This window comes from Panthera tigris, chromosome A3 (genome assembly GCF_018350195.1).
Source record: "Panthera tigris isolate Pti1 chromosome A3, P.tigris_Pti1_mat1.1, whole genome shotgun sequence".
Classification (NCBI taxonomy): domain Eukaryota; kingdom Metazoa; phylum Chordata; class Mammalia; order Carnivora; family Felidae; genus Panthera; species Panthera tigris.
In genome coordinates this window covers 119,335,844-119,361,010 of record NC_056662.1, presented here as the reverse complement: position 1 = coordinate 119,361,010, position 25,167 = coordinate 119,335,844, and the positions used below count along the sequence as shown (strand labels likewise).

General features: G+C 54.7%; 1 protein-coding gene across 1 annotated transcript in view; it reads right to left on the bottom strand.

Moving 5' to 3' along the window:
* DNMT3A (DNA methyltransferase 3 alpha) overlaps positions 1 to 8,581 on the bottom strand; it is a 98,736-nt gene extending 90,155 nt beyond the window's left edge. Inside the window, exon 1 of the mRNA XM_042982359.1 lies at positions 8,514 to 8,581. The gene's annotated coding sequence lies outside the window, so the exon portion shown is untranslated. The remainder of the gene's footprint in view (positions 1 to 8,513) is intronic.
* Between the last annotated feature and the right edge of the window lie 16,586 nt (positions 8,582 to 25,167).

Below are 25,167 nucleotides of genomic sequence, written 5' to 3'. Positions count from 1 at the left end.
GGCACCACCATTGTTGCTGGACATGAAACCATTAGGAACCAGCGCTGGGTCCCAGCTGCCAGCCCGCTGTGGTCTAGAGCCTCCCACGCCTCCAGGCCAGGGGGCAGGGCCAGAACCCGGCAGAGAGGTCACTGCCTGCTCTGGGCCCAAAGAGACTAGAGGGCAGGGAGAGAGAGAGGCCCAGGGCTTAGGGGCCCTTCGAGGTCCCCAGCGGGCACGGACTCCGACAAGACTGAAGTTAGCGCATCCAGATGAAAGGCCCAGAGATCAGGCGGCCAGGGCCAGAGGGCTCACAGATCAACCACCCAGCTGAATCTTAGCTTCCCACAGGAGGCCCTGAAACCCCGACAGCGAGAACGACAGACATCTGTAGGGTCGTACAGAGCAACAAGGCCTTCACGGGGGTCATCTCACCCGGTGCCCACCGTCACCCTCATGCAGCCCTGTCATGACCCCACTTAAAACAAAGGAACGCACATCTCCTCACCACCTACAGCGTGTCGGGGACAGCGCCAGCTGGTTTTCATACAGTATCTCATTCGACGCGGGCAACCCCGGGAAGGTGGGCAGGCTATTCTCCCTGCGTCTCACAGATGCAGGGCCTGCGGCACAGAGACATTAGGGCCCGCGGTGAGTGAGTGGTAGCGGGGCTGAGATGCTCAAGGTGTGCCCCCGCCCCCTGCCTGCCCGGGCTCTGCTTTGCCCAGCACATCCGTCCCCCTACCAGCCTGGGGCTGAGGGGCGGGGGTGCGGCAGAGGGACACATTCTGTGCCTGCTTGCAGCACACGTTACCGTATTTATCCTCCTGCCTTAATCCGGGGGGGGGGGGGCAGAGACAAACAAGGCCGCATACCCTTTCTCAAGTCACGTTAAACAGGGGCAGCCTCAGAGTGGAAAGCGAACTCCAAGAGGGCACCCATGGGTGCGGGGGTAGGGCCGGAGGAGGAGGCTGTGGAAGGGGAAGGTGGGTGCTGTTGCCAAGCAACAGGCCGAGGAATTTGTACCTGCCGTTCCTCACCTCTCCACCCCATCACCGGGGTCACTGCCACCCACTCATGGGCCTCCAGATCACAGAGCTGGGCACATGCTGGATGAGTTCTCCAGAACCCCCTCCATCCTTCTTGGGGGTCTTCTGAAGCCCTATTTTGTCCTCCCTGTGTGCGGCTCCCCACGCTGTCCATGCTATGCCAGGGCTGGATCCCCTGAGCTCCGTACTGGGACCAGGGCCTGGTTATACCTCCGGTTCCCAGAGGACCATTTGGGCCACAACAGCCACCAGATCGAAGCCTTCTGTGAAGATCTTCGATGACTTGTGTGCCATCCTGGGTGAACTGAGAGTTCTAGTCACCACCCTAGAAAACTAACTCAGTCCACTGGCCCTGGCATGGACCAAGAGTTCAGCCAGCTGCCTATTTTCCACTCTCACCCAATCCCTATTAGCCCAGGCCTTTGCCTAGAGCGTCTGCAATATTTCTTCCTGCAACCATTCCAGAAAAGACAGGTACCTGAGTGGCTCTACCCTTTGCTGTCAGTCTCCAAGCCCGTATCTTATCCATTACCAAAAAAAAAAAAAAAAAAAAAAAAAAAAAAGCCATTCTTCCAGGCCTGGCACGACTCAATTTTTTTCATATTCTTCCAGAAGCTTTCAAAAGTGTGCTTTTATTTATTTTTGTTGTTGTCATTAAGAAAGCAACACACGTGTGTTTACATTTTTCCAAAGATTACAAAAAACGTATAAAGCATATAAAGCAGAAAAGGCAAAGTCTCTGTTGACAGGTCTGCTGTGTGTCCTTCCAGAGCAACTTTTTCTGTCCACGTATATTTGTATTTCTTTTAAGGGATTTTACAAAAACAAGATCACACTCTGCACCCTGCTTTTGCGGGTAACCCAGCACCGTATCACGGACACTTAACACATCAGAGTAGACATGCTACGACCTCATTTCAAAGACTTAGGTCTATTTAGATTCCCCTTTATCCACAAATGTATTTACCTTTCCAGGATTTCTAAAATTAATCACACAGGACCGTTCCTCAAGAAGTCCCTGCCCGACAGGTACCGTTTGCTGGAGTGTTAGAGGATCTCACCCGCCAGGCACAGGCCTGGGTGCCCTCCCCGGCCCCTCTCAGGGTCCTCTGGGGAACCTCTGAGGGGGGGGGGCACACTTCCAGAGCCCCAAGCCCCAGCATTCCCAAACAGTCACCATGACATGGCCCACGTCCAGTCTAGGGCTCAGTAAACCATAGATCTGACCCCATTGTCCCATAGTGTCCCCTCTGAGCATCTTTCACCTGTTCAAGTAAGCACCACTGAAACACAGGGATCTAGACGATCTGTTAGGTCTGGAACATCTGCACCAAAGCCCAGATCCATCCACACAGCCCAGCAGGCAGAGTACTAGACTGGGAGTCAGGACACCCAAGTTCCGACCTTCCGCTTACTAGCAGAGACAGACGGTCCTCCGTCCCCTCGGTGCACCCAGACAGGGCAGCTAACAACTGGCTCAGAATAAAAATGACCTTGACATTTGAAACGGAAACAGAGAGGAAAGATCAATAGGGATGACAGTGAGCAGGGCCATGACCGCAGGAAAGAGAAAATAGGAAACTGGTTATAGAAGTAAATAAGGCTGGGAAGCCTTAGGGGTCAGAGGGGACCACAGCAGGATGGGAGTGGACAATGCTGAGCTATGGTTGAAAAAAATTCCACTCCCTACTGGGATTCAGTTAGGAAAGCCCCAGACGTCTGCACCTCCTCCCCCTGTCGCTGTCCTCCAGACAGGCCTGGCTTGATGTGATCAGCAAGGGAGACGTGGCCTGGAGGGCCCTGAGCACTGGCTGTCCTTGCTGGGGGCTGCCAGGCACCTGCAGCCACACCTTGGTCATATCCCACTTACGCCCACCCTCACCCCCAGCTGGGGGCTTTGGGCTCTCAGTTCTGCTGCGTGTGGGGGAGGGAGACTGGAGGGAAGGGCAGAGTCAGCCTCTCCTGCCCCCATCCCCTTCCTACTCACAGTCCCTTGCAGGAATGTTCTGGATGCCAGGGCACCTCAGCTTGGGTTAGGGGAAGCCATGGGAGGCCAAGCAAGGGACCCCCCCTCCTCCCCATTCATACCATGGTTGCTGTCACTGGCATGTAATCCTTACCCCAACTGGTGTTTCCCTTAATGGCCACAGCCCCCCTGGGGTTAGTGTGATTTAAATATACTGTTTCCCTCCAAGTCTGAGCTCTTAAGTGCTAGTCTCTGGAATATAAAGAAATCATTAAGAGCCTATACCAAATGAAATCAGCTGGCCCCTTCCCTGCCCTCCCTTCTGTCCCTGTCTTCTCCCCACCCCACCTTGCAAAGCCACTATAAGCAGGGTAGTTCAAAGCCATTGTCCACAGGCCACGCAGGCGTTAGAGCACAGGGGCCGCTCTCCTCAAATCAATATGGGGTCTCCGTCTGGCTCCCAGCACAGCCAAGGCCTATCCCACATCCCAGCGGCTCTTCTACACTCCACCCACCCCAACCGCCGCCCCCCCCCCAGCAGCCTGGCTTCCTCCCCTCAGCCTGGAAACCCCACCTCAGTGCTTTGAGGCCCCTCTCAGGCGCCACCCCCAGGAAGCCTTCCCGGACGACCTCAGATGGTTGTGACTTCACCGTCCTTTGAGCACTTTATTTCTCCCTCTCCTGTGACCTCGGTCTGTGGTCACTAATTAGTTGGGCTCATCGTAAACTCACTCTGTTGTCTCCTCAAATCCTAGCCCAGGGCCTTGCCCACGGGAAATGCTCAGCAAACACACATGGGCCACTGAAGACAGGCTGAGAATAAAGCCTGGAACTGCAGCGTGAGGGATCGAAGGTGGGTACAAAGACAACCTGTTGACAATGGGATCCATTACACTCAGGAACAGACAGCTAAGTGGCACAGAGGGGCCTCCACCTCTGAAGATTATCCAATCAGAATCAGCACGTTCCTCCTTTGTCCAAGATTTTGCAAAAGAGGCAAAAGAGGAGGGTGGACAAGGCTTCCCAGAGCGCTTTGCAGCGCCGGTCCAACCCAAGCTGCCCACGTGATGAAGACAGTCACAGCTGCCTAACACTGAGCCCTGGCTCTCTGCTAAGGCAGTGCACTCTCTCTCCTGGAATCCTCACCACCACCTTGACGAGAGCCTCGTCTCATTTCCGCGTTACAGGTGAGGAAACTGAGGCACAGAGAAATTAAGTTAGCTGCCCCAGATCTCACAGCAGGGAAGCGGCTGTCTGGGGGGGGGGGGGGCTCACTTCGGCTGCCTCGAAACAGGCTCATGTTTAAGCAAGTCATATCCCTCCCCACGCGGCTGCACACCGTGTACACAGAAGTACACACAGACACACGTGCACCACACCCTGTCTTGCCCAGAACACTCAGCCAAGTGGAGGCAGGCTTGAACACACACACACACACACACACACACACACACACACACACACACACCTGTGACACTTCATGAGCCTCAGATTTGTTATTTTGTTTTGTTTTGTTTTGTTTTAGGGAAAAACAGTCAAGGAGAGAAAGGACTAAAAACAAGCCCTCAAGATTTGCAGGGAACGGAATCTGGCACCTTAGTTTATCATGAAAGCCCCCAGGAGCGGCCAAACGCAGGCCCATAGAGATGCCCAGCCTCAAAGGGCAGGTGGAGGCAGACTCCTGACTGACTCCACCGTTAGATACCAAAATGGAAGTGGAAACAATCCCCAAGGGCGCCGGACACCCGAGTCAGGGTCCCCAGGCCCCTACAGGCAGCAGGAAGTGACGAAGGAAAGGAGCAGGAGCACGTGACAGGCCATTATTGGCTCTTCTGGCCTCAGGCTCAGGGTAGCACTTCCAAGCCCAGCCAGGCCCCACACGCAGACAGCCCCCAACTCAGCTCTAAGTGTTCTCAGAGCTTCAAGTTCTCTTTCAACCCTAAATTGTAAGGCTCGTATTCTAATGGTAACATTTCAGGCCCAAGGATGGGGAGTGGGTGGTCTATTCTTAACTGACCCGTTCGTTCAGGAGCCAGTGAGACTGATCTGAGGAAGCTCTTCTGTGCTTCCAACAAACGCAGCCTTGCCTGGCCACGGCTAGGGAGAGGACAGGGACCAAAAACACAGATGTGTAGCAAACTCCCCCGCCATTCAGCAGACACCCATGGAGGCCCCACTAAATGTCTGATGGGGGACCCAGAGGCAGCCGAGTCAAGGTCCTTGTCCTGTGGAGACCACAGGCTTACGGGAGAGACGGTCACCCAGAGCAGCAGCCCCGGAGAGCTGGAGCAGGGGACAGTGTAAGTTCCCCAGGGGCCAGGTCACCCTGGGCAAGTATTTTGTAAGTCCTGTCTCCCTTGTGGCCTTTTTCAGAGGACCGTCAGCAGTGATGTGTGTGACTGTGATAGGAAAATACCCACAAGGGAGTCGGCATACGGTGAATTGGACTCAGAGCAAAACAAAACCCTCAGAAATTATGTACACACACAGATTTACACGTAAATCACATACGTGTGAAGGTTTAACTGGAGGCTGCATTTTTACAGCCTCTGTGGAGTCACCTGTGACAAACCTGTCTCCCTGCAGGGCCCCCACCCCTCACACCACCTTCTCCTTTCAAAGGCCCATCCCCCAGGAGGCCTTGCTCTCTCAGACCTCCTCTCCTTGGAAGCCTTTCCGGATTACCGCCATGTGGTGAAAACAGACCACCCCGCCCCCATTCCTGGGTCTGAAATTCCACCACTAGAATCAGAGCCATAGAATTTCAAAGTTGGAATGGACCTCCAAGCTCCAGTCCAACCCCCACCCCACAGAGGAATCCTGTCCGCAGACACCCTGACAGATGGCCACAGTCCGGTCGTCTTCTCCAGTGCTGGGGTTGGGGGGGTGGGGGTGGGCAGTCCTTGCACTGTGCACCCGGCACTCAGGGAATCTAGAAGGAATTAGGAATTCACCTTCCTAAGGCCGACCTCTCATTGCAGACCCCACGCCAGGGATGGAAAACGAGGAGAGCCTCGGTCAGCCTGAGCTTTGAGGAGTAGCTGAAGACAAGCACCAAGCCGCTGGACAAGAGTGCAGAGAGGGAGCCAGGGCCCAAAGAAGTGGGGCCCGGGAAGGGAGGCAGTCGGGCAGGTGCCAGACTCGCCGCACAAGTTTGTGGGCCCCTGCCTGGGTGCAGCGCATGCACTCACATGCACACACACACACACACACGCAGACTCACACTTTCACACAGTTGCCTGTCAAACAGCTCAACCGGGGGCTCAACGGGACCCGGAGGCAGAGCAGGACCACCTTACCCCAGAAACCTAGCAGGGACTCCCTCCTGACAACCCAAGTCTCCAAACCCCGGGGGTTTACTCAACCACCAGAAGATAGCCCCTGCCAGCAGAGAAGACAGCCCAAAGAGGGTCCCTCCGCCTGACAGCTGGGCTCCCCAAATCCCACAGGCCAGTCCTAACACTCCAGCAACGCCTAAGGAGAAAAGCTTCCCTGGCTGCAGCTGTCACATCTGCCTGGAAGGGAGGAGGCACAGCAGAGCAGCACCTGATCCCAGGATCCCTTCGCAGCCCGCCCGCCCAGGAGGCCGGAGGCCGGTTCAGCCGCTGGCAAGCCCAGGGTGAAACATGAAGACTGAACAGTCCCGCGGGGATGCTGATGGCAGTCTCTGGGCAAGGCTGCGAGGGGGGCAAGCTGGGTCACAGGGCAGAGGGCGCTTCTCGCCCAGGCTCCTGTCCCTGCTGGTTTGGGAGGGGGCGCGTGGCGTGGCTCTGGGGCCCGGCCCTTCCTCCCCCCGCCCTCAGGCCGGGGCTGCCCAGCTGGGTGCTGGACGCCATCTTGGGTCAAGGTGCAGCCACAGGGGGCTCCCCTCAGGAGCCGGGGGTGGGGGGGGTGGGGGAAGAAAGCCGCTGAGACTGAGCGAGCCCCCCCCCCGGCCCCCTTCCAGGGCAGCAACACCTACTCAACTGGCTTTGCAGTAGAGAGAGGTGGAAGGACGTTGGGGATGGAGAGAAAAGTGGGAAATCACAGAGGGGGGAGTGAGGGAAGTGGGTGCCCCCAAGAAGGGAGGTTCCAGGAAAGCGAAATGCAGTTTGGCAGCCCGAGGGCCGCGGGCCCCAGCGATGGGGGGCTGGGGGAGGCCGGGGGCGGGCCCTGGACCCACGCCAGCTCGGTCCGCGCCGAGGGGGAGGGAGGGCAGGGCGGCCTGGGGGAGGGGAGCCGGGGTGAGGGCGGGACACGGACCGCGGCCGCCTGCGGCTCCGAAGCTCGGGGTCTCCCGGGGCGCGGGGCCGAAGACCCCGCTCGGCAGCCTCTGCGAGGCCTCGTCCTTCACTGTGCAGATGCGAAGCTTTCAAGGACACGTCTGCACCGGCCCAGCGGGGGTGCGTGTGCGTGAGTGTGCCCGCGTGCGTGTGAGTGTGTGCGACTGGGGGTGCTGCTGCAGGGGGCGACCCTGGGCGCCCCCACCCGCGCCGCTCTCGGCCCCGGCCCGCAGCTCCCATCCCCGCGTTTTCCGGCCCCAGCGGCCCGGGCCCGGGATCTTCGCCCGCCCCCGCCCCGCCCCCACACTGCGGCGCCGCCGCCACCGCCGCCGCCGCCGCCGCCGCCGCCGCCGCCGCCGCCCCGGCTCCCACGGCCCGCGGCGGGGGCAGGGAGGAGCCAGGCACGACGTCCCCCCCGCGCGCCGCCTGGCCCTCCGCGGGGAGGTGTGCCCCCCGAGTGGCACTCTCCCCACCCCCGCCGCCCCTCCCAGATCCGCTGGCACCCCGCACCCCCAGCCACAGGTGGCCGGAGGAGGATCGCAGCGCAGCGCTCCTCGGCCCGGCCCCCGGATCACCCCTCGGCCCGCCCCCGGGGGCCTCCCGGGTCCCCCGCCCCGCCGGGCCGAGGAGGGCCGGGAGCCGGGGGGAGGGGCGGGGGGCCGGGTCGTGCCAGGCTGCCATTTTCTGCCGCCGCCGCGGAGCCTGCGCGGGGCCCGGCCCCCGCCCCCTCCCCCGCTCCCTGCGGGCCGCGGCGGGAGCCGATCATTCCGGGTCGGGGTCCGCGCCCTCCAGCGCCCCGGCCGCAGGCCCCAGGCGGGGCCCCGGGGCGGGGGCAGGGCCCGGAAGGCGGGGGCGGCCAGGCCGGGGCCCCTGCGGCAGCGCCGAACCGGGCACCGCGGCTGAGGCCGGCGGTGGAGGGGGCCCCCCGCGGCATTGTATAGACTTGAACTTGAGCCCGGAGCCGGGCGGGGGCGGGGAGGGGGCTCCGCGCCGGGAGCGGGCGGGACGGGAGGGGGCGCCTGCCGAGCCCGCGGGGACATAAACAAACCCTCAAATCCCCCGCGCCGCCCTGGCCAGCCCGGCCCGCCGTCCCCTCCCGCAGCCCTGGCCCCGCGAGCGCCCGGCGCCGAGTTGCAGGGGTCCGGGAGCGTGCCCCAAGCCGGGCACTGCCCGCCGCCGTGCCCCCCGCCCGGCCTCCCCTCCTCTCCGCCCGCCTCCGGGCCGGCCTCCCGGGCCGCCAGCAGCGGCGCTCATTACCGTGTGGCCGGTGGGGTCGGGCCGGCCCGGCTGCGCGCCCTGGTGCCGCGGCGCCGCGTCCCGGCTCGTCCTCTGCTCTCGCCGCCGCCGCCGCCGCCCGCGCGCCCTCCCTCCCTCCCGGCCCGCCTGCCTCGCTCGCTCCCTCCCTCCGCTCTCGCTGTCGCGCTCCCTCTCTCCGCCTCCTCTGCCGGGTCCCCCCCCTCCCACCCCTTCTCTCCGCCTTCCTCCTTCCCTCCCTCCGGCCGCCCGCGGGCCCAGGCCTCCGCCCGCTGCTCGCCCCCCGCGGCCGCGCTGGCCCCGGCCCCGGCGCTGCGGAGCCGGCCCGGGAGGCAGCGCCGACTGGGGGGCCCCGGGGCGCCGCGGCGGTAGCGGCCTGGGCGCGCGGCCGGTCCTAGCGCCCTCGGCCCGACTTCCCGGCCTCTGCGGCCCCGCCGGGAGTCCCCGCACGCTGCGAGACGGAGGGCCAGACCCCGCAGCGCCCCGACCCTGCGCTGGGCCTGGGCACCTAGCTTCCGCCGCTCTCCGGGCCACTCCGCCGGGGGCCTTGCTGCAGCCCTCCCCCCGCGGGGTGCCCCGCTACCTGGCGCTGCCTCTGCGCTGGGTCCCCGCATCCAGCACTGGCCGCAGGGACAGCGGCCCCTCCTCTCCCTGGGCCGGTGTCAGTGCCTCCCCCCCAGCAGCCCGTGGAGCCCCCGGCGGCCTTCACCCTGCAGTTCTCCCGACCTCCACCAGAGCCCACTGCACTCTGCCTGCCTCAGCACTGGGGCTGGGGACAGCAGCGCCGGCCCATCCGCACAGCAATCCCCACCCGACCCGCCACCCCCGCCAGGTGCCGCCGCCGAGTGGAGGCCAGCCCACTCAACAGGGCCAAGGTCGGGGCGCCAGGTCCATCCAGGCCGTCCTAGAGGCTCGGGCACCTCTATAGGATGAGTCCCCTTAAAGGGAGTGAGCTCCCCGTACCTTGACGCGTCCAAGTAGAGTTGAGTGCCCTCAATTGGACAGTGGAAGACTGAAAGACTTCGTGGGGTGGGAGGTTGAACTAAATGACATTGAAGATCCCTTCCAGCTCTAAGATTCTGTGCACACCTACACTCCACCCTCACGCTTACTCACCCCTTCCCTGCGGGGGTTGTTCTCATTTCCCAGAGAGTTCTCCCGCTCCTGGTTTCTGACTTGGGGCATCTCTGTCTACTTCCATCAGCACAGCCACCCTCTGTTCATCGCTACCTCTAAGGCTTGGTGCTGGGCCCCCAATCCCCCCAGACTGGCTCTCCACTTCTGCCTGTACCTCCATCAGCCCCTTCCACTGTGCACCCCCATTTCACCTAGCACTTCAGCTACATGGCAGTGCCCTGAGTTCCCTCACCCGGGACATGGAGTGCTCCCTTCCCGAGGCACCCACCCTCCCACTTGTGGGTGGGGGCTACTGAAAATGGGCACTCAGGCCCTCGCTGCTGAAACCAGTCCTACTTTTCCCTTCTCCCCCACCAGCTTCACCCCGTGGAGGGCACAGGAACAGATAGTTACCTAACTCTTTGAGACACAGAGCTGAACTTTCATCCAAGAGGTTTTCCTTCTGGAAGCTCTGTAATGCTTCCAGATCCTGTACACTTCCCCCACTCCCCAGCCTCAAGGTCAGAGGCCACTCTCCACACAGTTGTCCTGGCCTCACTCAAGTGTCCCCCCGCCCCCATGCCACTGATGGCAGGCCCTGTATGCATGGACTCCAGCTGGCCAGTTCTAGAAACTTGTACTGTTTCTTCCATGAGGATAGGAACCACATATGTAGCCCAGCACTTGGCACCCAGTAGGTTCTCAATAAACATCGGTTAAATGAAGGTGCACATTGCAAGCTCCTTGCCACTTTGCTTTCCACGTCAAGGCGGGCATCCACAAATAGTCTAAAGCTTGGCAAAGGGGAAAACCATGTTTAGAAAGATGGCACCATACCTCTCCCCTCCTCAAAGGCTTACAGAATAGTGCCCCCAAATAGCGACTGTTTACCGAGCATGTCCTATACACCAGGCACCAGACTTGGCACATTTCCCTTAGCCCTTGCCAACTCTGTGTGGTAGTTTCTATTATCCTCACTCTACGAATGAAGAAACTGAGGCTTAGTCAAAGCCATGCAGTCAGGAAGCCGCAGAATCAGGATTCAAAGCCTGGTTCATCTGACTCTGAGATCACCACACCATACTTTTAACACATTATAGTTACTCTTCACAAGCTGTAATCCTCAGGATCAAGAAGGGCAAATATAAGTTTCTGCTGATTAGAACTGTTTATGATGGAATCCATAATGATGGAGCCCATGATGTGCGTGACCTTGGATATCTGTGGTGCTGGGGTCAAGAGGCCCAAGCTGACTATGTTAGAAGGGGTTTGTGTCCAGTGAGAAGCAACCATGTGGCTACAGGGTTGGTTCCAGAGTGTGGCCCTGATGTCTTTGGCATGAGAAGGACCCTCCAGGTGGTCCCAAGAAGAGGCATATCAGTTGTGGCAAACCCTACTGGTCCACACCCCATGTCACACTGGGTCTGGCTCAGATCGAGTTAGCCTTTGGGCCCCTATACCCCCTCACTTCTGTCTGTTCCACTGTGGCCTGCAGAACCCTGGTTGATCCTAGATTATCCGGGGCGAGGGGCAGTGTGGGTCAGGATATGCTAGGTTATCCTGCGATAACAAACAACCCCAAGTTTTGGTGATTTAAAATAACAAAAGTTCTATGGAAAACAGCGTGATGGTTCCTCACACGAATTAAACCTAGAATTACCATATGACCCAGCAATTCCCCTTCTGTGAAAGAGACTCTTCTAGACATTTGTACACCAGCGTTCATAGCAGCCTTGTTTACAATAGCCCAAAGGTGAAGATGTTCACGAATAGATAAGTAAATGTACCACCTACATACAGTGGAATATTATGCAGCCTTAAGAAGGAAGGAAATTCTGACACCTGTTCAACACGGATAAGCCACGAAGACATTATGCTAAGTGAAATAAGCCAGACACCAAAGGACAAAAATTGTGCGATTCTACTTACGTGAGGTACATAGAGTGGTCAAAGTCACAGAGACAAAGCAGAATGGTAGTTGCCAGGAAGTTGGGGCTGCGGGGTGGGGTGGCTGGGCGAGGAGGAGTGGGGAGTTAGTGTTCGTGGGTCCAGAGCTTCAGTTTGGGAAGATGGGGAGAGTCCTGGAGATGGAGGGGGGTGATGGTGGCACAATATGCGAATGTACTTAATGCCTCTGAACTGTGCACTTAAAGATCGTTCAAATGGCAACTTTATGTTATACATATTTTACCGCAATACAAAAGTTGAGCATGGTACAACTATAAATTAAATCTATTAGATATATTACTTAAAAAAAAAATCACGTAAGTTTCTTTTCTCGTTCCTGTTACGTGTCTGTGGCAAGTCTGCAGAAGGGTAGAGTCCGTGGAATATTCTGGGACCCTGGCTGACGGAAGAGTCACCATCTCAAGGAGAGCACTGGAGAGTATCACACTGACAAGAGCCATTTGTCACTCATTGGCTGGAACCAGTCATATGGCTCCATTCAGCTCTCAGGATCCAGGAAGTAATCACTACCACAGACCTTAAAGCAGCGAGAATCAGACGTATTTAGCAACCAGCACCAATGACTACCGCAGGGGCCCTTCCAACTCCTTCACTGACAACATGTTCCTCTAACATCTTCCACCCAGGGATTCTAGAGGGTGAGACTCGGTTCCCACACGTCTGACTCAGATGAGAGTCTACCCTGGGCCCCGCACCCCGGTAGACCTTATGTCCTCCACGTCAGTTGGCTTCCGAAACCATTCCACCTGCCTTTGCAGCACCTCGTCCTAACGTCCAGACCCGGCTCACCTTCCATCCCGCTCGGTGGTTTCAACCCCACAGTGACTCATCACTCAGGCCATCTTAATACTCACCGCTCGTCACACCCACCAGGAGAGCTGCATCATGGACCGCTATCCACGTAGGTTCTTCATCTATAGCAAATGGTGACACTTCCACCTACCTTCCATGTGGGTTGTTATATTAGTCAAGACTCTCAAGTCACACGGGACAGAATCCCAGCCTAAACTGGTTTAAACAAACAAAGGGATTCAGTAGTTTAGAGTTTAGACAGTTGGGAAACCCAGGGTTGGAGATTCAGGACTAGGTGAATCCAGGGTCTCGAATGTTAACTCCAGGCCTCACTGTCTCCATCACTCTAGTCCGCTCCCCCACTGCCTTGGCACTTTCTCTCCTCCTCGAAACAGACCCCAAGATGGCAGCCAACAGCCTCAGGTATACATCCTCCCAGCTTAGAATCCCAGTGGAAGAACATCGTTTTCCCTTAGGAAGCCCCCGAATGCTTCCAGGACATAAAGCTCCCCGTCCTTTAGCAACGACCCCTCCCCCACCTCGAGCCTCAAGGTCTGAGACACATAATTGTCCCATTTTGGTTTTCATCGCCACCCTCACTAAAGGTGCCGTGCCTAGCAGACAAGTTCCAAGGGTTACTCCGGTTGTTCCGGCTTTGGTCACAAGCCCACCCCGAACCCGGCTCTACAGCCAGTAGGATAGCATGAATCACATGCCCACCCCCCTAGGTGAGGACAGGCGGTGGCTGGGGCCGAGGGATCCAGCCAGCACCCCGTGGAGTAGGAGCAGAGCTGTTCCCCCAAGGAAGGGGGCTGGACAAACACGTTACGCATCCTTCTTTCCCCGTGTGAGCACTTCCCAAATGCTCTGCCTACCTGATTGAGGCGGTGGTTGTACAACATCGCATGTTGTATATACATATATACATGATACAACATCAACGTGCCACTGAATTGTGCATTTTTCAATGATTGATGGTATGTGAATCTCACCTCAATAAAAAAGACATTTTTAAAATGTTCCTCCTCAAATGAAGAACCCACGCCATCTACAACTAAAAATGCACTTGATCTCCTTCCCAAAAGAAGATAGTCCAAGTCATGACCAGCTCTAAAATCGGGATCTCTGAGTAATGTGCATTTCTCTCAATGAGGTTTGGATGTGGCTCCTTTTCTATAACGGTGGCTAAATTACAAATTTAACCACCCAAAACACCGAAATTATGATGGCGGACAGAAAACAGATTATCCCCAGTAAGGACTGACTTTGCAAGAGGAGAAGGGAAAGAGCCTTCAGGGGTTGCCAGACCGCGGCCTCCACCACACCCACTTCTCCACAGTGGATCCAGGTGCGGGTCCTGGGAGAATCTCATGGAGGTTCATGGTCCTCCATGGCTGGGCCGGAGGGCCTACAGGGAGGAAGTCTCTTTGGGGGAGGGCCAGCTTTCCTCTTGGCGTGATCATGGCTCCTGGGGATTCCTTCAGACCTTGAGCAATCCCTGGCTCTGGGAATTTGAGATCACTTCCGTAAGGCCTCAGCCAGTGGCCAGTCAGCTCATTTTCTGGGCATTCCATGGACCAGCCACTAGCCACCCCCACCCAAAGACCCAAAGCACTGGGTGGACCACTTTGCCAGCCCCCCACAGGAGTCGTAAGCACGAATACAAAGAGCGGCTAGGAAAATGCTTTGTAACCCTTAAAATGTCATCCTTCTCACTCACAGAGAAAATCAGAAAGACACAAATTCATTCGGTGTGGTTTTGTGTGTGCCAATACACGGTCCTTTTATTCAGGTCTTCTACCCTCTTACTGGATTTCCCACAGCAACTGTCATAAACCTCCCCCGTTTCGAGATGCTGGCTCAGCCCCTTCCCCCAGGAGACTCCTCAGCCTCTACCTCTCACCCCAGCATGAGCCTCACACTGTGTGTTGACAGATCTGGAAATAAATATGGATGTAAAATGTATGCATATATACATACATATATATATATACACATGTGTGTATGTATATCTACCTATATTTTCCATTTTTCTGTTCACTGAGAGCACCTACAAGTACTAAAACCTCCATAGCAATGAGCACACCTCATGCCCAGATCTTAGTTTCTAAATACCATTCTTTACTAAAAGGAACTGAATTTTTTTGGAGAAATGGCAGGTTCCCGAGATGGGTCAAGCAAGGAGCGAGATGAGGCCAGAACACGTCACACTTAAAAGTAAGGAAGCGCAAAAAAAATTAAAAAAAAAAAAAAAAAGTAAGGGAGTGCTCACAGAAACATGGGATCCAGGGGAGGGACTCCCGCTGGCAAGATGTGGGAAAATTTGAGCATCAGAATCAATGATAGCAACACTGAATAAAATAGGAATCTATCAGTCCACACTGCTAGAAATAAATGAATACACCGCAAGTTTAATGAGGAAGGGGATATTTACATAGTCTCAAAGTACTTCCCAACAAAATACTGCCTAATTACAAAGGGAAAAAGAGTGACTTTACAATGGAAAAACCTGAAACGCATCCCTTGAATCAAGTGATTAAAGTTAACATCATCAGTAATGAGCCAAGCTGAAATGGTATCCCACCTAACAGGATGCAGTGAGAACAACAGGGCACAATTTCTCTTGATATTCCAACCCAAGATGCATCACCTGAATCTAATCTTGAGGAAACATCAGACAAACCTTATCTTAATCCATTGGGCTGTGGTGACGAAGTACCATGGGTTGGGTGGCCGATAAACAGCAAACATTCACTTCTTACAGCTCTGGGGTCTGAAAAATCCAAGATTGTCACACCAGCAGATTCAATGTTTGGTGAGGGCTTCCTGGTGCTTAAACAGCCATCTTTTCTCTGGGTCCTCACATGGTGGAAGGGACAAGCTAGCGCTCTGGGGGCTCTTTTAAATGGGTACTAATCCCAGTCATGAGGGCACCGCCTCCTAATTCCATCACCTTGGGGGGTAGGTTTCAACGTATGGCTTTTGAGAGGACACAGCCATCAGACCCTAGCAAATCCAAAACAAGGGATATTCTACAAAATAACTGACTTGTGTTTTTCCAGAATATCGAGGTCACAAAAGTCAATGAAAGATTGAGTTGTTCCAGATCAAAGGAAACTAAAGACATAACAAGTGTATGTGTGCATTTCGGATGGAATCTTTTTGCTATAAAGGACATTATTGGAACAATAAGAGAAAGTTGAATGGGGTCTGAGGATAGCTGGTAGTAATGGGTCAATGTTACGTCCCTGATTTTGATGTTTATGCTGTAGTTAATTGTGAAAGAGAATGCCCGTATTTGAAAGAAATATATACTACAGTTTTTTGGAGGCTATTTGGCAATGTGTTGACACATTCATGAAAAGTTTAGAAAAAATTAAGTTTTTTTACTGTGTTTGCATCTTTTCTGTAAGTTTAAGATGTTCTTCTTACTTATTTTTAATGCATTTTTAGAAAAGATTTTATTTTTAAATCTTTCCACCCAATGTGGAGCTCAAACTTACAACCCGGAGATCAAGAGTCGCATGCTCTACCGTCTGAGCCAGCCAGGAGCCCCAGTTTGATTGTATTTAAACAAAAAGTTAAAAAAATCACCCCCAGGGGTTGTAGCATTTTGCCTTCCCGCCATGACCATGTATGAGAAAGCATGTTGCCAGTTGAGAATGCCGTCCCCCTGGTGGGTGAGCAGTGGTCTCACCACACATTGTGCCTTTTATGTTCTCATTTTGAGGAGGTCGATCGTCTTTTCATATGTTTAAGGGCCCTTTGTATTTAAGAATTATCAGTTCATTTTTGACCATTTTTCTTGCAGGCTGTGGGTCTCTTTCTTCGTGTGTGTGTGTGTGTGTGTGTGTTACCTCTCCATAAATCAGAGGTCATCCCTTTGAGACACAAGCCAAGCTGAAGGCCAGTTGGGATTAGGTAGGTGAGGGCATCAGGGACGAGAGGGCAGTATCTGGGGAGGTATGTGGAGGGTAAGAACATGATGACTGGGGCCACTCCCCCCCAATCCCTCTCCCTCTGCTGCTGGCCTGCACCCTCAGACTGGGTGACCCTGCCTTACAGAACTTTCCTCTCTCTTCTGCAGCCTCCCCTCACCCAAATCGTTTCCCCCTTTCGCTGCTCCTCCAGAGGGAAGGGGAAAGAAAGGAACTACCTGCTGAATAGGGTCTCATGGGCTCCGGGGAGCAGCTGAGCCACCCCACAGCCCACCTGGCTCTCTGTGGGGCGTGTAATTCAATGTCAAGATAAAAGACTGGAAACCTGTGTTTGTGTCAGTACTTTGCGGGTACAGATGTTTTCGTGAGTAAAATGTTTTTTTCATTCATTTCATTTCATTAGTAACGTACCTTCCAGGTTTTAAGATGAGTTCCATGCAACTCAATAAAAGGGTATCTTTTTTTAATTACACTTTTTGGAGATTTTTTTTTAATGTTTATTTTTTTTTGAGAGAGAGAGAGAGAATTCGAGCAGGGGAGGGGCTTGGCGGGGGCGGGACAGAGGATCCAAAGCGGGCTCTGTGTTGATGGGATAGAACCCAATGCAGGGCTCGAACTCATGAACTGCGAGGCAAAGTCAGATCCTTAATTGACTAAGCCACCCAGGTGCCCTGGAGATAGATATATATATATATATCTATAGATATATATATATAGATATAGATATAGATATATATATAGATATATATATAGATATATATATATATATATTTTTTAAGTAAGCTCTGCGCCCAATGTGGGGCTGGAACTCACAACCCTGATATCCAAAGTCGCGCCTTCTACCTACTGAGCAGCCAGCCAGCCTCCCCTTTCTGGAGATAATTCTAGATTCCCATGCAGTTGTAAGAACTACTACAGAGAAATCCTCCATACTCTTTGCCCGATTCCCCCCCGAAAACTTCTCTCAACACTCAAGTGTCCTATTCACAATCAGGATATTGACACTGACATGGTCAGTGGGCAGAACATTTCCATCTCCTCACGTTGGCTTCCTCACAGCCACACCCACCTCCCCTGTGCCTCTCCCCAACCCTGGACAATACGAATCCATTCTCCATTTCTCGAGTTTTCTCGTTTCGATGATGTTATATAAATGGAGTCATGCCTTCCTTTTGGGATGAGCACTGGGTGTTGTATGGAAACCAATTTGACAGTAAATTTCATATATTAAAAAATAAAAAAAAAAAAAAATGGAGTCATGCCTTTTAGGATTGGCTTTTTTCACCCAACATAACTCTCTGGAGATTCATCCAGGTTGTTGCGTGTGTCAATAGCTCTTTTGTTTTATTTCTTTTTTTTCTGGGTAGAATTCCATGGTACAGATGTGTCACAGTTTAACCATTCACCTGTTGAAGGTTATCTGGGGCCCGTCCAGTTGTTAGGTTCAGGTTAGAAACCTGAGGCCAGGGAGGAGAACCAACCTGCACACAGGTGGAATATGGTAGAACCAGCCTGCAGACCCTGGCCTGGCTGCTGGAGTCATGGGGGGACAGTGGTGGGAAACATCAGGCAAGTTCAATGGGAACGAATATGGAGACGCGAGAGTGATCAATAATCTGACATCTTGAGGTTCGTGTTTAAGGAAGGTGTGCTGCTTTGGAGTGAGGCAGCTCAGAGGCGAGGAGACTGGTGCTCAGCTCTGGCAGGGGGTCTGGGCCAGCTATCAGCTGCCTTCCAGAAGGAACATCTACTGCTGACTGGAAACAGAGATGACAAGAAGGGACATATTCACTGGTTTGGGTTGTTATAGTAACATCCAGATAAAATATATATTCAGGGGCCAGAGGAGAAATGGAGCTGAATGCAGATGAGCTGCTGGAAGGGGAGAGACGACTGGAAGAACATCGCAATAGATGTGGTACTTACACATTGCTGGAGCCGGAAATAGGTGGGCTCTCCCTGAGGAGTGTGGAGACCAGAGACACCGGAGTGGACCTCCACCTGGGGGCGGAAGCGATGATGGCAAAGGAGAGAGGAGGAGACTCAGGAAGGCCAGGGGAGAACCAGATGAGTACACAAAGGCCAAGGACAAGGGGATGATGGGGCGACAGGGTCAAGGAGAAAGGGCTGTATCTGTTATCTGTCGCCACATAACAAATTAACCCAATCTCGGTGGCTTACACAGCAACATTCGTTGTCTCACAGATGCTGCGTGTCAGGAATCTGTGGGTGGCTCAGTGGGGTCATCTGGGCCAGGGTCTCCCACAGGTAGCTGGCTCCAGCCATCTCCAGGTTCCATGGAGAAAGATTCATTTCTGAGTGTACTCATGTGGGAGTCCTTAACAAGATTCAGTTCCTTGGGGGTTGTCGGACTGAGGCCTTGTATTCCACGTTGGCTGAAGGCTGAGAGCAGCCCTCAATTCCCTGCCATGTGGGCCTCTCCACGGGACAGCTCACAAGATGGCGGCTGCCTTCATCAGAGTGACAAGCCCGAGAGAGCGAGAGACAGTGTTCAGGAAAGGGAGAGGGCGGAGACACAGACTCTTGTATCAGAATCTTAGAAGTTTTGTCCTATTGTCTTTGTAAACAGCAAGTTACCAGGACCAGCCCACACTCAAGGGGAAGGGATTCCATGAGGGTGTGCGTACCAGGAAACCATTTTAGAAGCTGCCTACTACAGGGAGCAAAGACAAGGTGTCTGCACTTGACCTAAGACTGCCCCAGGTGGCCCCTGAGAGCTTGGTGTCAGGAGAGTGCGAGGGATAGGGGACAGGACGGAGGGAGACAAGTGGTGATGCCGAATTCCCAGCTGGCCCAGCACTTCAGGGGACATGAACAAACTCACGGCCTCCACCCCAGTCCCCGGATGATTCCAGCTCAATTGTCTGCCCAGGTCTGCTTCCTCCACCCCCCACCTTCACCCCCAAGCAGAGCAGAGCACACAAGCAGGCAGCGCCTGGCCCCTCATCTCCATTTCGCCAACTGAAACCAACTCCATTTCGCTAGGGGGGGCACAGGACCCTCCTCAGGGGATAGGAGGGCAGGAACCGATTCCATAGCCCTTTGCACACTCCTGGACTGGCGGCCTGTTGACTGATGCACCAGCAGTGACCGTCTCCCCGTCCCATCTGCAGAGGCATCTGCCTTCCCCTGCTGAGCCTGGCCAGCAATCTGGACCTGTCTCCCTGTCCCTCCTCCAGCCCAGAGGCCGTGGGTCCACTTGTTGGAGGGACACACAGAAAGGGAAGAGCCGAGGAGATGGCAACCAGGGCCTTCTCATCAGCAGCGGGCACCTCCTGGGCACACTTCCAGGGGGCACACAGGAGGCAAGAAGTGGAATGGAGGGGAAATCCTCAAAGGATGAGGCTGGGGCTGGACACGGACTTTTCCGAGAGGTGCATAGGAGACAGCCGCAGGTGCACATCACAGCCCACCCGACGGATGTGCAGGACGTGTGACCATTTGGGGATGCCGCCTTTGGGACAAGGGGCATATGATAGCCGGAATAATGGCCCCCAACAGTGTCCACATCTTAATCCCCGGGACCTGTGAAAATGTTAGGTCACATGACAGGAGGGATTGAGGTTGCTAATCAGCCTACCTAGAGGTGGGGGTGTCACCTGGATTATCCCAGGGGAGGGGGTCCAGTGTAATCACAGGGGCCTTAGAAGCAGGAGACGGAAGAGTCACATCAGAATTACAAGGTATGAGAAGGACTCCACCCACCGTTGCTGGCTTTGAAGGAGGAGGAAGGGGCCACGAGCCAAGAGCTGTAGGCAGGTTCTGGACTCTGGCAAAGGCCAGGATTCTCCCTTAGGGTCTCAGAAAGTTCCACTTGCCTTGTTCTCCCTCCTCTGCTCCGAGCTGGGGCCTGGGCCCAGGGAGCTGAGAACAGCCTGGGGGTTGAGAGATCTGGCTTCCAACCCTAGCTCTGCCGCTAACTCGCTTTTCCACCTGGGAAGTCATTTTTTTCCTTATTGGACACTCGCTTTCTGAAACATGGGCTTGGTAATAGCCTCCATTGCCCCCCACCCCAGCCCCCATCCCCCGGGAGGTTGAGTCTAGACCACAGGTGGCGATGCTCAAAGGCTGCGGGAATCCCAAGGTCCACATTAGGGCTCAGCGCCCACCCCCCCCATCCCAGGTCTGCCTCCCTTCTACACATCTATTCCTTTTCTAACCACACAGAGGACGAGGGCAGGGATGACAGACATGCCCCCTGAGGACCTGGCAGGGGACTTGGAGAGCAAACTCCTTATAAACGAAGGAGACGATGGACGCCCAGAGAAGTTCATGTTGCCCAGGCCCCCACGGTGAGCTGCAGAGAGCACGGAACCCAGGTCAGACTCCCAGGAGGGTGCGTCCCCAGGCCAGGAGCTCCCTGGATGGTGTTGGGGCAAAGGGGAGGGGCTTCACTTCAGGCAGATATGGATGCGCGTGCTGGCCTGGCCATGCTTGGGAGTAACATGGGGGGGTGACGGTCCTGCCCGATTCCTGCACTTGTTGGGAGAATTTAACGGCATGCTGAGTGCCCCGGGCGGAGCCGGGCACACAGCAAGCGCTCCACAAACATCAGCGGACGGTACTTTCATTTGTTTGTTAATTTCTAACGCAAGCCTGATGTTTTTAATTGATGTATGATTAACATGCAGTGTTATATTAGTTTCAGGTGTGCTGACAGTGCCTTTATGAGTTGCTTTCCCACTTCTCTCTGTCCCTCGTCTCAGAAGGGGAGAGAGGAATAACGAAAATTCCCTCGACGGGACACAATGTTTACGGTGGGCTTTCCGGCTAGGCTCTCATTAGATCCTAACCACAAACCTGAAGGCCCTCGGGCCAGAGACCATTATCCCAGTTTGAAGGATGAGGCCGCGGAGGCGCAGAGAGGTCTCTTGGCAAGTCAGTGGCCAGCAGGACCGTCCTGGACTCCCAGCCACATTCGGTGCCCACGTGGAGTTTCCAGGGGCCCCAGGCTCCTCTGGGCACGGGAGGCTGGCCAAGCTGGTGCACCCGGCTCGCCGGCTCACCTGTTGCCATGCCACATGCGGGGCTTTGGGCTCACAGCTCCGTCCCGGGGCCCGCTGCACCCTCGCCCTGCCCCTGCGGTACCTTCCCCCCAAACGTCCTAGGTTCCCAGCATCCAAGGAGCATTCAGAAAACCTGCCTATCCCCAGACATCCTGAAATTTCTTTACTTGGAGACCAACCATGTCTTTTATCCCACAATTAGTGAGTTCCCAGGAGCTGAATGTCACCTGTTGCCGTGGTGATATGGGAGGCCATGAGCAAGGCAAGAGAGCAGCGGAGAGGGAAAAAGAGGCCTGGGAGAGGGGAAGGAGAAGCTGGGCCTTGGGAGCTCTTTCTGACCCAAACCGGGGGTTCGTGTGTTCCTGGGAACAAAGTAGCCAGGAGGAAATCGGAACGAGGAAAAGAAATAGAGACCAGGGCTTAGGCTGCACCAAAGAGGGAAAAGCTAAGCTTTGGGACTTCTCAGGTATCCCCCTCCCCGCCCCCACAGCTGTGCCTGCCTCAGTTTACCCCCAGCACAGTCTACTTTACTTTGATACCCAGGGATTCCAGGGTGTGAGGCCTCTCACTCCGGGAGTGGCGGGAATGGCCTTAGTCCCGGGGTGGCTGTTGGCTCTGCCAGAGCAAACTCGGGCACCCAAGAAGCAAGTCCTCTCTCACCACTGTGGTGATCTTGGACCAAGTGGCTCCCCCACCAACCCCAGTGGACCCCGGGCTCAGAAGATCTCCCAGATTTGGTGGCTGACACAGACCATCCCTTCCCAGAAGCCAGCGGTGAGCGGGGCACCCGGAGTTGCCCTGTCTACTCCCCCGTGACAGGGCACGTCATCTTGGAGTTTCCAGAGCCAGTTTCTTCAGAAACCTTGAGCTTCCTCCTGGCCCACCAGGGAAAGGCCTGGAACCTCATTTCCAGTCCTCACAATCCCTCCGGTGCAGGACCTCACATCCCTTCTCAGGTGACTTTGGTGGCGTACCTCAGCCTCTCCATTCTACACCCATAGACTCCCACCTTTTTTTTCTTTTTGGCCACAGACAAGAAAAGTAGGGCTAGGTGATAAAGGAAGAGCCTAAAGGGATATGCTTCTTTGTATAAAATTAATATGTGACATTCCAATGATAAATATATTTCTTAAACCAAACTTCTTGGGCTTTTGTGAGGATGTCGCTGTCCCGGCCAGAAATCTAACACGGTAGCTGGCACATAGCAGGTACTCAATAAAATAAAAATCCCTCTTCCCCACACTCGTCCCCTCTTGCCCTTCCCCGTATCTGGGGAGGGCAGGCAGTGAAGGGGGTTCCTGAGAGCACCTGGACTTCCCGGATGTTGGGCAGCCCTCCTTCCAGAACAAACCTCTCCTGCAGAGGAGGGCAAGCAGCACCCAAGGGGCTGTGCTGAGTGACACAAGGGGAAAATCCACCTTGAGCCAAGCAAATCTTCAGTGTCCTTGGAAGGTGTATTGCTCAGACTTCCTTTCAAATGAGGAATAAGGAACTATGAAATGATTAAGGATTAAGTTCTGTGCCCTGACCTGGTGAGGGAGAGCAGGGCTGACAGTCAAGGCCCGTCAGAGAGGGGGACCTGGAGGTCAGGGTGCAGGGCCAGCCCTGGGCTCTCTGGGCCACTAGCTGGGGGCGGGGACCAGGGAAAGGGTGCCACTCCCTCGCCACATCCATCTGCTTAATGGAGGTGGGGCCCAAAGGAGATGCTATGGAAGCATTTAAAACCGCTATTGTATCACTTTTCTGAGACACTTTTACTCACCAAATCCATTCTTCCGGTCAAGCAGGGATAATTCGCAACAAAGTAGGGGAAAGCTGTGGGATGTCACTGGAGTAAATCAGATAAACGGCGCTGTCGCGAGCTCCTCAGAGGTTCCTGCCTGAACGACCCCTTAGCAGTCTGATTGGGGGTGGGTGTGACGGAGTGGGCGTGGGGACCGGAGGCCAGCATCTCTAGGGGCCCCAGGGACGTGGCCAGGTCTGGCTGGGCAAAGAACCCACTCGGCAGGCGCCACATTTGCACTCCTCGACCTCCAGGTGGCGCTGGGCTGGTACCGAGCACGCTGTCTGTCACCCATGTGCGGGGAGGGGCCTCGGCAATGCTGACTTCTGATTGGTTGAGTTCAGTCTCGCTTTCTTTTCGTGTCCAGAGCAGGTTTTAGGGAGGGGCGAGAGGAAGCGCGTGTGTATTTCATGTTTTGTTTTGTTTTTTTCTTTACAACTAAAACTGAGTTTCCATTTCTCATACCCTTACAAGACACCTCATAAATTTGCACATCAGGGAAAATCCTTGGTCACACCTATTTACAATAAATACATCATTTATGAGGTCCCTGGGTGGCTCAGTGGGTTAAGCCTCCGACTCTTGGTTTAAGCTCAAGTCATGATCTCACAGTTGGGAAGTTCTAGTCCCCTCGTGGGGCTCTGTGCTGGCAGTGCCCAGAGTCAGCTTGGGATTCACTCTCTCCCTCTCTCTGCCCCTCCCCCACTCTACCTCTCTCAAAATAAATAAAAACAAACTTTAAAAAATGTAAATACATCACTTATTTATAAGGGAGTTAAGGTCTAGGATCTACCACTCAGACTTACCATTTTTTGTTTCCTTAGTCTCTGTCGTATGTGTGTTACCAACATAATAATTGCATCTTGGTTATAGTTTATTTGCACATTTGACAGCTGTTGGTTAAGCTTTTACGATCTGCCAGGCATTGGGTGGGGTTTTGTGGAGTCAACGGTGAGGAAAACAGACATGGGCCTTGCCCTCAAGGAGCTCACAGACATGATTTAGCAAGCACACCCATGTCAAATTTTAACAAACACAAAACTCCTTTGTGGCAATAAATGAGAAGTGGCTGGTGCTCTGAGAGAGAAGTGTGGAGATTTGAGGAAGTATAGTACTGAGTACAGGCAACAGAGCCACTCACCCAAAGAGTATGAAACTGAAGTGTAACTGATCTCGTTCTAGAACACCGGTGGGCTCCCTTGTGAAGATGGGGAAGCCAGGGAGGAGTAGAAGGAGATTTGAGGTGGTTTTGTAGATACTCTCTGGCAGCCAAGGTGGCCAGTCTGGGCTTTTGTCTGGTTGGTGTGGAGGAAAGCACTGGAAAGTATGTAGCTTCCAGAATATTCTTTTCTTGCTCCAGCTAGAAAGCTATCTTCTGGGATTGGATGTGACAGGGGAACTATAAACCTTGTCCCTGGAGAAGGTGGCCAAGGAAGGGCTGACAAAACAAATAAGCAAACAAACGACACCTGTCAGGGAAACAAAGGCCTGGAGTCCAGAACACAGCATGGACTTCAGAGAGAAGAAGGAGGAAAAAAGGAGGCAGGAGGGTTTTAGTCTGAGACCGGATTAGTCGCTGGGAGAGTCTGGCCTGGGTGGCTGGCAGTGGTGGGACAGGACCCAGAGGGTCATAACCTGCCAGGACTCTTTTGAACTGGTTCGCAATTGGATACCGACCAGAGGAATTTCCTGCCAAGTATACTTGTGTTTTCTCTTTGTTCCTCTAAAAAGGTGCCGGTTCCTGCGCATTGGGGCAGAGACTGAGAACACTGAAAAGTTCACACGCTGCCCTCCCCGCCCCGTAGTCTCTAAACTTTCACCACACTTCCCCCCTCCCTTCCCCCACCCAAGCAACTTCCACCTGCTGACGTTACACGACCATCTGTTGCCTGGCTCCCGCACTGGAATATAAGCTTCCACAGGGCAGGTACCTGGTCCTTCTCTGCTGTAGCCCCAGGGCCTGGGATATGTCTGGTCCGTAGTAGGTGGGTGCCCTATAGATATCTGTTAAATGTATGAATGAAGCAGATTCT